The sequence below is a fragment of the Phragmites australis genome, chromosome 13 (genome assembly GCF_958298935.1).
Source record: "Phragmites australis chromosome 13, lpPhrAust1.1, whole genome shotgun sequence".
NCBI classification, from domain to species: domain Eukaryota; kingdom Viridiplantae; phylum Streptophyta; class Magnoliopsida; order Poales; family Poaceae; genus Phragmites; species Phragmites australis.
Window position 1 is genome coordinate 6,702,182 of NC_084933.1, and position 12,861 is coordinate 6,715,042.

Consider the following 12,861-nt stretch of genomic DNA (forward strand, 5'->3'; position numbering starts at 1 on the left):
TGCACCAAGCGGACGGGCGGCCACAGGTGAGTAGCCATAGGTAGAGACACAGCAGACGACGTCGAGAAGAGACGCGGCGGCGGACGGTGTTGGGCAGAGACGCAGCGAGCGAGCGGGTGGCCATAGGTGAGATGACAGGGGCGGAGACGCGGTGGCTAGACGGCAGACCACGGGTGAAGATACGTCAGCCGGGCGGGCGGTCGAGCGGCCACAATCGAAGACGCGGTGAGCTGGGACGGCTGGGCACAAGGCAAGCAAGCCAACGAGTTGCTTGCGAGCCAGCTCGGGCTCAATTTATTTTGACACCGAGTTGAGGCGGCAGCTCAGGCTTAGCTTGTGTGACCTCCAAGCCGAGCCGAGCCTTTTAAGCCTCAACCTAGATCACGAGTCTCGAGCTTTATTTCTAAACCTATCTACCAACCAACCTTACATTGCTTTCATCTGACCTTCTCCCACTACACATTTACTACCTTCCCTTAAATAACCCTCTAATGGGAGTAAGAGGACATGTACTACTCTTCCACCCCAATAATCTTGTAGCAATCTTTCTAGCATTCCATTGTAACTTTGCAGAGGGTGAGAGCCTATTCTTCTATCATCCCAATTGATGAAGGTGCAGTGTGACTATTCCATTGTAACTATTCATCTCGGACATTTCAAGTTTTGACACCTTCTCAGCAAACCCAGAAATGGAAGCATGGAATGGCAGCCTAACAAAGCCAGAAGTGGTGAGGCAACCAGGATGGGCCTCGTCAATTTTCAAAGTTTTCAGTTTTTTCACCATAGAGATGCCAGCACGACAGCCTGAACTCTTTCTCCATTTGTAACTTGAGTTACTACAAGGCATCAGGCATGGGCATCTGAGATTGTGCGTTGTTGCTGCTTGCATTGCAGCCTAGCATGGATTTGTGGTGTTGTACTCCAATGGCAATGTGCTTCAAGACTCTCTCTTCTTCTCTTGCATTGCTTTCTCTTTCTCTTTCCAATGAAAGGCACTGTTGTGCTGTCCCTTTGTTCCAGCTGCACTCTGTAGTTGCCTCCTCTCACCTGTCACCGTCACCAATTAAACCGAGGGTTTAGATCGAAAAAAGAGCTACCACAGTGGTAAAAGTAGCAGTGTGTGCATGTACCTAATGGGACAGTTCTTCCATTAGGGAGAAAAGCCTGCTTTGTACAGGCTGTTCATGGCCGATACTCGTCGGTGAGAACACATGGGTTTGTGTGGGGTGGGTGGGTGGGCGGCCGTTAGCCTCTGATCCTCTGATCTCCCTCCCTCCTTCCACGCCTGCAGTGCCTAAGCAACGGGTGGGCGATGGGGTCATTACGTTACCATTGTATAATGTGTGTAAGGCGTGGCAGGCAAGTCAGGAGCTAGTGCGTCTCGCAGTGCAGTCAGTGGAACCTTAATTACTCCAGGCTAGCGAAAATAATTGCCGCTTACAGGCAGGGAATCGATTTCAACATTTGACCGGCCGGCAATGTCTTTACGGATACTCATATAGGTTTATTTGTATCCAAGTACTGTCTTTTCAGTACGTAGTACAGTAGATCACGCTCGTCTACTGTTAACGTACGTCTTGACTTGGCACAGTTTAAAGACAGGAGCCATGTCTGGGTGCAAACGTGGAATCTCGTCTCCGCATCAGCGGCTCAGCTCGGCGGGCCACTTCACTCGCTCAGCAACATGAACGCCAATCAACAACAATCGGGCGTGAGCTGTCGTGTACCACGGACACAGTGTACGTGGGAAATGTTGATAATAACTCAGTATGCTAGTCATAATAATAGAATACAACTTCTCAAACGTCTATAAATATAGATCACCGTTATACATATAACTCTTTATTATTATAATAACTATAGACGACAAATCTATTATACATAAGAAAAATCTAAAATTCGATAACATATATAAGCATATTTATTGAAATAGATAATATATTATCGTATTTACAATTTTAGCATTCATATTCCGCTCATCATTTATCGAAAATGGTTTGTCAGTACACGGTATGCCGAAAAACCGCCGGTCCGATCATATTCGGCACACCGTGTGCCGAATACAGCACTGTAACCCGTATTCGGCACACCGTATGCTGAATACCAACCGTATTCGGTACACGGTGTGTCAAATATGACATTTACCTATCTTGCGGTCACTAATTCGGCACACGGCCATATTTGGCACTGGTCTGCCGAATATGGGTTTTTCGGCGTACGGTGTACCGAAATTCCATTTTCAGTAAATGATGCGCCGAATATGGATGCTAAATTTGTAAATACGATAACATATTGTCTATTTTGACAAATACACTCATGTATATTGTGTAATTTTGGATTTTTTGCCATTATACATATGGGTCACTAGTGTACATATAACTCTATGACGTAAAATATAATGTCTCTAATGTTCAATTCCTTAACAACTGTTATAAGAGCCCATAATTTTGTGTCTTGCATCTGCGTTCACGCGATTCACGCCACACCCTGTGTAAGACTCCCGTTACCGAGATCTCCTGTGCCTCCTGTATCAACCCTTGGATTATGTAGCTAATACGCACAGTATGACAGTCGTAGTATCACAGTCAAACTTCGTACATTATAGAAAGGATTAGAACACAAGAGGTTACAAACCGCATTGTATATTACGACAAAATTGTCTAAAGCAGAATAATCTAAAGCAGAATAATCTAAGCTAAAACCTGAGCCTAAACTTAAAATATAGTTTCGTGAAATAGCTTTCAAAAAGTGTAGTTTTACGATAGTTTTTGCAACTGTAGTGTAGTTTTGTGAAATTTGCTCATGTTATTTTTGTTTATATGTTGGAGCTTGGCCAACCCGCTGTCGTTCATCCCCCTGGTGAGCGTTCCTGGCCCCCTTGCGCCCTCCAAGATAGCATGTGGGCATCCCCGAGCCCTTTGTTGGCTAAGTGTTACGCGCCGCCGTGCGATTTGTTTCCGCCGTCGTGCAATCCTCATCGCCGGCATGCGTATGTGCCTGTGTTATCATCGGCCATCGTTTTGTGTGCTCTAGGGTGCCATGGGCCCCTTTCTCTTGCAGATTGGCACTGCAGGGGAGGTGCTGTCCAAATTTCGTTGTGCCACTGCCTTCCCTCCGGCCATCGTCTGGTGCTTCCTCCACCACCGGCCACCATTGAGGAGTCCCCAGCCAAGTCCGCACTATTCCGTAGAAGCTCAGCGTGCATTTCCCTTCACGAAGCTCTGGCCAGCGTGCTTCTCCAGCGAGCTTTCTGTGCGTGCTGCCATAGAATTCTCCGCCCCAGGCCGCTTCTCCCTCCCCTTCATCGCTCATGCGCCTGCTTGCCTACGCTCTTGCGTGGATCGGCCAACAGGCCGTGGCTCGGCCTGACCGGCCCAGCCACCAATAGGCCATGCCCCATGGGCCAGCCCAACTTCGGCCCACCTCCACAGCCCGTTGGCCAACCAGCGCAACCCGAGTGGGCCAGTACTGTGTAGCCCAGTACTGTGCAGCCCAAGACCAGCTCGACCCATCTAGACCCGGACCCGGCCCAATCCAAGCCCATTTCAGCCCAACTATTGACTGTTCATGTGGGTCCCACTGAGTCACTGTTCATATGGGCCCAGGCTATTATTTAGTGGGTCCCACCTATGAACAGTACTATTTTGTAATTTTTTGATTTAATTTCTGATTAAATCTTCTGGGAGCGATAACTTCTCCATTTTGGCTTTAATTTCGGTGATTCTTTTGCTGAAATTCATCTAAAATTAAGATCTACTCATCTGTCACATTATGATATCTATTAGGGCTTATTTGGCTTGTCATTTAGTGTTATTTGATTCTTCTCTAGTATAGCTCGTTATTGATTGTGGTTATAATTGCAGGAAAGCACAACTTCTACGAGTTCTACGCAGGAAGTGTCAGAAACGTGGAAGAACCTGATTTCAACCAAGACTTCGAGGAAAACTCCAGATAAGGCAAGTCATAATTCCTTGATCATATTGAACCTATGTCTTCAAATAATCTACATGAACAACTAAAACTTAACCTATTATCGTATGTGCTATGTCTTGCGTTTTTACAGACCACTTGCATTAGTTAATCCTATTAAATACTTGCCATCCCATAAATGTTATCATCCAGTATACATATCAACCTAGGATTACCTATTGTTAAGTATAATAACAATGGACGACTCCTTGATATCTAGCATGCTTAGGATTGAATATGTCTTCTCGGAGACGTCGCTTTTAAAATGCATGTCCTTGGAGATGACGATTTACCATGATCAATATTAACTCATATACCATGAATCGTTGACGATTGTGAATCCCGTGATGGTTGTGAAATCCTTGATGTTGTATGGGATATGATGGGAGATGTGTAAAAATGGGTGAAAACTGTTTTGGTGCGGGAGGCAGAGTGGTCCTCCAGGGAGGATGCTCGTAGGGGCTTGAATTACCTGGTGGTGTTCATTGCCATTGAAGATTCCTGGCCCGACCGCTTAAGGATCGAGTCTTGTGTCGTCATGCTTAGCCACCCCCATGCAACCATATGTCCTATATGGGCAGGACTTGACTTTCCATTCACCGGACTGAGTTGGGCATCATACCGGGAGGCTGAGAGCAGCGAGCAGCCAAGAGTATATTTGTCCCACTGTTTAAAGGTTTCAGGAACCAACCTAGGATTAAAAAGGGAAGCTAGCCTTCGGAACATGCAACTTTGGTACTTGGCGTGTCTCGTGGAAAAACCAAGCATGAAAGGTGTTTGAAGGGTCTCAGTATGATTCGCTCCTCCGCTGGATACGGTTGGAGGCTTAGCATATCACGTGGGTAAAGCTGCACAACCTCTGCAGAGTGTAAACCTATTCGAATAGCCGTGTCCACGGTCATGGACATGCGAAGGCATGGTCACGCTTGAATAGACTCTGGGTGCGTGTGTCTTAATGAGTGAGTGTGTGGACTAGATGTCCTGATGAGCCCATGGCTCCTTTGGATACAATCAATACCGCCAATAATCCTCAAATCATACAAGGTCCAATTATAAGAGCATAATGCATGACAATTAGACCACCAGGTGAACTCATCCCATGTTGTTCATGCTTCCTTGGATGGATTACTACTAAATTCTTATGATATTTTATTGCTTAAGGAAGTGGAAGAAGCAGCACAACCTTACCCAAATGTCACCCCTCGAAGGCCAAGTCTACTCGGACTTGAGGCTGAGCTCTAGTCGAAGTCGTGGACGTGGTCAAAGTCGTAGTTGTGGTCGAGTCTCAAGACAACACGTAAGTAAAATGGCCATAACTCTCTCATACGAAGTCCATTTTATGCGTTCTTGGACTTGCTAGAAAGCTTATGTCGAACCCTTTCCAATGGATCTATGCTCGAACAAATATTCCTTATAGTTTAGTCAAGGTTGAAGGAATAAGGTGTTACGTCATCGTTCTAGACCCTGTCAGGTTTTGTAATCGTGCCGAGATCGGAGTCCAGGTTGTGACACATCTTTCCATGGCTTCACAACCCTAGGTTGACCCCCCTCATGTCCCCCTATAAATATACGGTAGCCGTCATGAGCAGTGAAGGAGCTCCGAAGGCAGCCGGCGATGGAGAACGGGGGGCGGTGATGTACAGTGTCAGCGGGGACGGTGCCCGACAGTGGAAGGTGCTCAGAAAAGAGTTGGGATGCGAAGCTTGAGGTCCTGCGACACCGTAGGAGGGAGAAACGAGGTCAAAAGAGGTTCAGCAAGGGAGAATTTTTTGTGACGGCGAGCTCTTACCGACGGCAATGGCGGAGACGGCGGCGGGCTCGATTATGTGTGCAAATCATAGGGGAAAAGGATGGTTTGGGTGCGGAACCTCGCAAGGGATATGATGAGAGGCTTAAATAACTGAGGGAGGGAGAGGGGCAGCCGCATTTGAGAGGATTCGGCCGGTGCCATGATTTCCATTAAAAGCATTGGTTTCGAAATTAAAGATAGGAGAATGAAGGGGGAAACGGCCAGGGAGGAGGGAATAGGGGGTGGCGATCATGGTGGTGGGGTTTGATTTGCGATTTATGGCGCGAGGAGGTGGGATTTGATCGGGCGCAGGAGATTTTGGGGCCAGTTGAGTCGGGTGGCGGGAGGTTAGGGAAGAGGAGCCGGTTGGGAGGGCGGCTCGGCTGGCAGCTTGGGTCGGGCCCGCGCGCAGAGAGATCGGGGTAGGGAGGGGGAGCGGCTCAGGCGGGGGAAGCCGGCTCAACTGGCGGGCCCACCTGTCGGCGAGGGGAGGCGGGGAGAGGCCGGTTTGGGAGCTAGGAGGCCGGCTCTACCCAACGGGCCGACGCGGGGGTGGAGGGGGAGGCGGCCCACACGGAGAAAGAAAAAGCAAGGGGGAGGGAGGAAGTGGGTCAGGGGAGGAAGGATTTGGCCCGAGAAGCTTTTTCAATTTTTGAAATGCTTTTCTTTTTAGATTTTACTTCAAATTCAAAAGGGGTTTAAACGAGCGACTTCTAGCGAATTTTTGCAAACTTTTTCCACGCATAAAAATCTATTGCAACTACGACGACATGAATGCAACAAGCACAATTATAACCTATGGCCAATTAAATTTAGAAATTAATTTTCCATCTAAATTGAATAAAATACAACTCCTATTTAATTCTAGCAAAATTTTAAATTATTTGCAAAAATTGAAATTTAGGGTGTTACACCGTGCAGCCAAGCCCCCCCCCCCCTCTCTCTCTCCCTCGATCCCTCCCTTTAGAAGCTGAATCGAAGTACGCATGTGGTATTCATACGATCACTAGCTCCTAAACTCCTCATCCATTAAATTCATTTGTGTTTTCCTGGAAGATTCGAGCCGTTCTTGATGTTATTGGTGTTTTGGCTTGAAGCACAAGGAAGCACGGTTGCACTCCGCTTCCACGGCGATTTCTTCATTTCCTTCATCACCCAGTGGTCACCAACCTCCACAACCACCGTGAGTAAGTCCTTTAGGCTTTGCTCAACAAGAATGGATGAATTGGTGTGTCGATTTCAAGTTTGGAGCTAAGTTTACGGAGTTCTCAAGTTCTTGAGCTTTGGAGCAAAAAGAGAAGATCCAGATGAGATTTCTGTAAGAAATCGTGTTGCTAGGTTGGTGAGTGAGTTCTAGACTCTATGAACTATCTCAAATATGTTTCCCTTTGGTTTGGAGAGGCTCACTGATCAAATATGCCGAGTTTTCCCCCTCGAAGCAACCTCTCTGGACAACCCGTATAGTTTGGGCAGAACCTGGATAGTCCAGATAGCCCAGTGAAAACTTCGATGATTTGTGCTAAAAAATCATTAGGGTTAAGGGTGCAAGTTGAGTCTAGAACTCTGTGTATAGTGTATATATATGTTTATGTATGATAGATTTAACATGTGAGTCGAATCGGTCGAGGAAGATCATCGAGAAGTTTAAGTCTGCCTAACCCGGGTAGTCTAAGTAAAACCCAGAGAGCCCGGATTGATTCGATATAGATTTAGTAGAGAACCCTTGCTCAGAGCCTCACCCGAACATTTTGGCCTAACCTGGAGGTTTTGGACCTTCCGAGTTAATTTAAAATTGGCTAACCAAGAACTCTCATCCAGAGTATAGCCCAGTGGTTCTGGCACACGGTGGTTCCAAGTTCTACCCGGAGTCTCCGGCCTCCTGTTAGATTTCCGAACTCATTTATATCGCAAAGTTTGCTATTATTTCATGTCTTGCACTTTTAGCATATTGTTATGCATATTTTAGCATACATTGTTGCACCTCATTCATTCTCATTATTGCATGTGTTCTTCTTTAGTGAATGAGGATCCGAAGTGTGACGTGAGTGTGGTTGAAGGTGGCACCAAGCCACACGGGTTATGTGAATTCTGTGTGGGTATCATCAGGCAACCACCTGAGCAGCATGACAAGCAACTAATCATGTTTCTCCAATTAATTTGGATCATATGTATCTAATGTGATAAAATATGGTTTCTGTACGTTATGCATGTTGTTGACTCAACGTCTGGTCTTGTCTGGGTAGAACCTATGTTGATGCATTACACCTCGTCTTGAGTTATTAGTGATCCATCTTCTTGTAATCGGGGATTAACTTGATGATGGTCTAGTTTAAAAGCTAACCGAAATGCTTAGCCATGCAAAGATTCTTTGTTAGAAGTTGAGTGGTGGTTCAACACCGTTCACGAGCTATAGGCCTTAATTACAATCACATTGTAATAATGTTGGGTTGATGGTGTTGGTTGGTTGAGTAGTGAGGATGAGATGAGATGTGAGCGGTGTCAGGGGTGTTTCACTTGCCCTGATGTAGAGTTCCCCAGGGTAGGTCATGTCACACCCGGTTTTAACGGACAAAATCAAGTACGACTTATGTATGCCCAGGAAGTTTAATACACATAAGGACATCATAGGTGAAGTAACAAAAATAATACTTTATCTTACAACCATTAAAATTTTACATTAAAGACTTCACCTAAACAACTCTATTGGCTAAACGATAACAGACTAAACGACGACAGCGGGATAAAAGCATCAGTGACCAAGCACTCCATAGACATTGACCGGAAGACACACTCCTAGATCACCAGGTCGTCATCTTGAAAATCTTCAAAGTCCTCCACTGAGCAGCATATGTATTGCAGGAGATAGGTAGGGTAAGTATATGGAGTACTCAACAAGTGTGGTAAAATAATGACATGCATGCTTTTAACAAGAATAGGCTAACACATGGTATATTTACGTAAATACGAGAAATGAAAAGATATTTGGACTTAAAAGCATTAAAATTATTAAGTGAAGGTAACCCAATTAATTCAACCATTAGATTTCACCCAAAGCTTACCATCTTGCAAACCATAACCATCTAGTATCACTAGTACCATAACCATAACCATATCCATAACCATAACCATAATCATCTAGTATCACTAGTACCATAACCATAACCATATCCATAACCATAACCATAACCATATCCATAACCATAACCATAACCATAACCAACTAGTCATGTGAGGATCCAAGTCTCTCATGACCGTGAGCACGACTGATATATCAAATTTTACACTCTGCAGATGTTATACAACTTTCTCACGAGTCGTGATTTCATCATTTGCAGGCAGATGACTAAAGTCTCGATGTTGCAATGCCAGCAAAGCACTATACACACGCTAGTGGTGTGTTGCCAGGAGATCACTATGAAGCCTTTACAAAGAATCCTCTAAATATGTGTCACCAACACTCCAGGTGACTACCCATCATATTGACAGACACTGCATGCGATTTTGTAAAACAAAAAATTTAAATCATAGGTTCAAGATGATCAAGGACACTTGCCTTCTCCTTGCAGCTGCTCAATGTACTCTAACTCTTGGTCTTGATGTTCTTCAAATTTATCCGAGACGTTGTTGACTAATCGCACAATTACCGGCAAAGTACACAATAAAATACACTACGAATAGAGCACAAAATAAAAGAACAACAAGATAAAACCTATCTAGAAAGATAGAGCTCAGAAAAAAGAATCTAACGATGTAAGAATCGCTTAAAACGGAGTTACGAAAGAAAATATAAAAGAAAAGGACTAATATGTAATTAATGAAACTTTTAGGGACCTTTTTGTAAAAATAAAGGGACCTATATGTAATATTGGAAAAGTTTAGGGACCTAAGTGTAAAAAGATAGTGCTCTTTTTGTGATTACAGAAAAATATGTTTTATTGCATGGCATCCTAACTGGGCTCCGATGGCTAACACGTCAGCAAAATGATGAGGTGTTCTAGATCCGACGGCTTGGATCTTGTGCACCGGGTGCATGGTGACGGCGGTTGGATGGTGAACTCGGTGCATAGGTTTTCCGGTGGATAGGTGTGGCGGAACACATAGAGACGACAACGCTCGGCCGGAACCACATCGGGTTGGCGCTCCGGCTCGCCGGTTATGTCGGTGAGTAGCGGAAAATAGGGAGGAAGCAACGGCGAACTCATCTAGGGCTATGGAAGAGGCAGCGAACCACTGAAGAAGCTTGGCGACGAGCGACGGCGACTACGAACGGCGGAGCTCCGGTGCAAAGGCTCTTCGGTAACTAAAGCGACTCGGCGAGTTGGGGAAAGAGATCAGTGAGCTTCGGGGAGGGCATAGGGGCTTCTATTTATAGGCGGGGAGGCTTGGGGTGGCCAGGTCGGGTTCAATTTGGATTCAGCGACGGTGTCTGAAATCCAAGCTTGGTTTCCTTCGTTTAAACGTGGACCTGCTGATGAGATAGAGCAGATCACAGGGAACAAGTTTGGCCAGCTTCTAGATGATATCTGGCTCGGTTAAGGCGCAAGTTTGACACGACTGTGCAACTTGAGCTTGGCGGCGCGGCAGTCTCCGGGTCAAAGACGTATCCGACAGGTGGGTCCCACCCATCAACAGCACGGGCGAAGGTGGGCGCGGCAACAGATGCGGGCGCTTCCACGGGTGCGGAGTTGCGGCTGGGTTGGAGCGGGAGAGGAGCAGGCTGGCGGGCTTCGGTGTGGAGGTGAGTTGCGCTAGAACCAAGGTGCGACCCACGGGGAAGAGAAGGGAAGGAGGAGAGAGAAGGCTGGGCTGCTGGAGAGTTGAGCTGAGGGAGAGGGAAGAGAGGGAAAAGGCGGCCCAGGTGGGGTTTTGGGGTTTATCTTTTTCTTTTCTCTTTTCTAAATCCTTCTCAACTTCTTATTTCTAATCTTTTTGCTAATTCTATTCTGAAGCAAACAATTCAAACAAAGCCAAACAAAAACCCTAAGTGCCTAACTCCAGCATGAATGCATCCAACCAATAATAATCCTAATTCAAATTTGAATTTGAATTTGAATTTAGAAAATAGGCTTTTTCCTATTCTAATTATTCAATCTAGCTTCTAATCTTGGAAAATTTTAGAAAATTGAGAAAAATGAAAATCTGGGTGTGACAAATCTACCCCCCTTAAAGGAATCTTGCCCTCAAAATTTGGGTAGATTGGAAAAGAGACAAGGGGAATATGGTCTTCAAATTATCTTCTCGCTTTCCAAATCATTTTTTTCCTTCTGGGTTGATCCCATTGCACTGACATACCATGATCACGTCACTTTTGGCAGCTTCCCCGTCTGTTGATTGACCTTGGCGGACCTTCTTATCCTGGAGACTTGCCGAGGCATATCCAAATTTCGAGAAAATGGTACTCGTTCTTTAGAGTCACTTATGGGACTGGAGTATTACTTCTGAATACTGTTCTTCCTTTAGCTCACCTTAGTTACTCCATCGAACTTGGCTAACCAGTCCATTCCAAGGATGACATCTATACCCTTAGATTTCAAAACTATAAGATTTGCTGGAAAGTCTACCCCCTTATTCTACGACACATATACTTTGTGGCTATGAAAGATTGCGAAGCTACAGAATCAAATCAAAGTGATGCAGGTCGGGAGTTGTCAAGGGACATACCGTACACTATATCCTAAGCATCTTGAGCTTCTCTTGCGGTAACATGGTTTACCTTCCCACGGATGAAGTTTTGTTGTCCATGGTTGTTCTGAGCGGGGGCCTGATTTCCATTACGTGCATAGTATTGAAACTGAGTAGACTTTTGAGTATTAATGTTGGCCAGTCCTGGATACTTCTTAGGACACATATTCACATAATATCCTTCTTCTCCACAATGGAAACATCTCTTGCCTGAGGTAGGAGTAGCTGGGTTGTTCTTGACTTGGGGAGTGGCTGATGGATTAGAGTGTTGAATAGGGGCTTGGGACTGAGTCCTGTTCTGGTTGTTGGAATGAAATATAGGACCTTGCGGAGGAGCTTGAGTTGTCACACGGGAACATGTGTTGCTTCCTTGTCCTTGAAATGACATCTTCCTCTTCTTCTCATCTAGTTGATGGCGCTTGTGTTCAACCACTAGAGCTTTGTTCACCATAGCTTGGAAGTTGGTAAACTCTTGGGGAAGTAGGGCATACTCAATGGCATCATTCAAACCTTCTAGAAAATATTCCTGCTTCTTCTCATTTGTATCTACTTCATTTGGGGCATACCTAGACAACTAGGTAAACTTGGTCATATATATTCCCTTACAGTCATTGATCATTGCTTCAAGCTCATGAATTCTTTCTTCTTCAGATGAACATCTCCTGATGACACATGATGAGTGTAGAAACTAGATTTGAACTCCATCCAAGTAATAGCTGCTGAGTTTTCATGCGTGGCACCCATATGCTTCTCACCAGTCCAAAGCTTGACCGGCGAGTTGGTGTGAAGCATAAAGAACCATTTCTTTGTCATTGCACTGTGCAACTTGTAGCTTCCTTTCTATATCTTTCAGTCAATCGTGTGCATCCATAGGCTCCACTTCATGACTAAAGACTAGGGACTAAGTTCTCTTGAATTCTCCAAGTCTTGAGGGTTGATGAGGTTGAGGAGTATGATTTGGTTGCTGCTACAGCATCCGCACCATGGTTTGAGCTAAAGCTTACAAGATCTGAGTCTGCATAGCCATCTATTGTTCCAGGGTCGTTAGAGGAGACGGGGGTGGATTCTGGTTATTGTTGTTGTCCTCATAGCTGCCACTGATGTTCCTTCTTGTGTTAACCATCTGATCGGAGCCGGAAAGAGATAGGAATAGGTAAGCGAGACTGGAAAAGGATTCTAGTTAAGGAAAACCCGACTATATTATATTATATAGATATTAAAGATGCGACTGTGGACAAGGTGCCAAAGCATTCCACAGCACACATCAACATTCAAACAAAAGATCCAAATCACACACTTAGCACAATAACAACTCACACTATTATTAATAACTGTAATGATTGCATCGAACGTTCTACTCTAACATTTCTGAAGAATAGGGAAAATCCTCCTATGACTCAAAAAATAAAATTGGGAGAAGC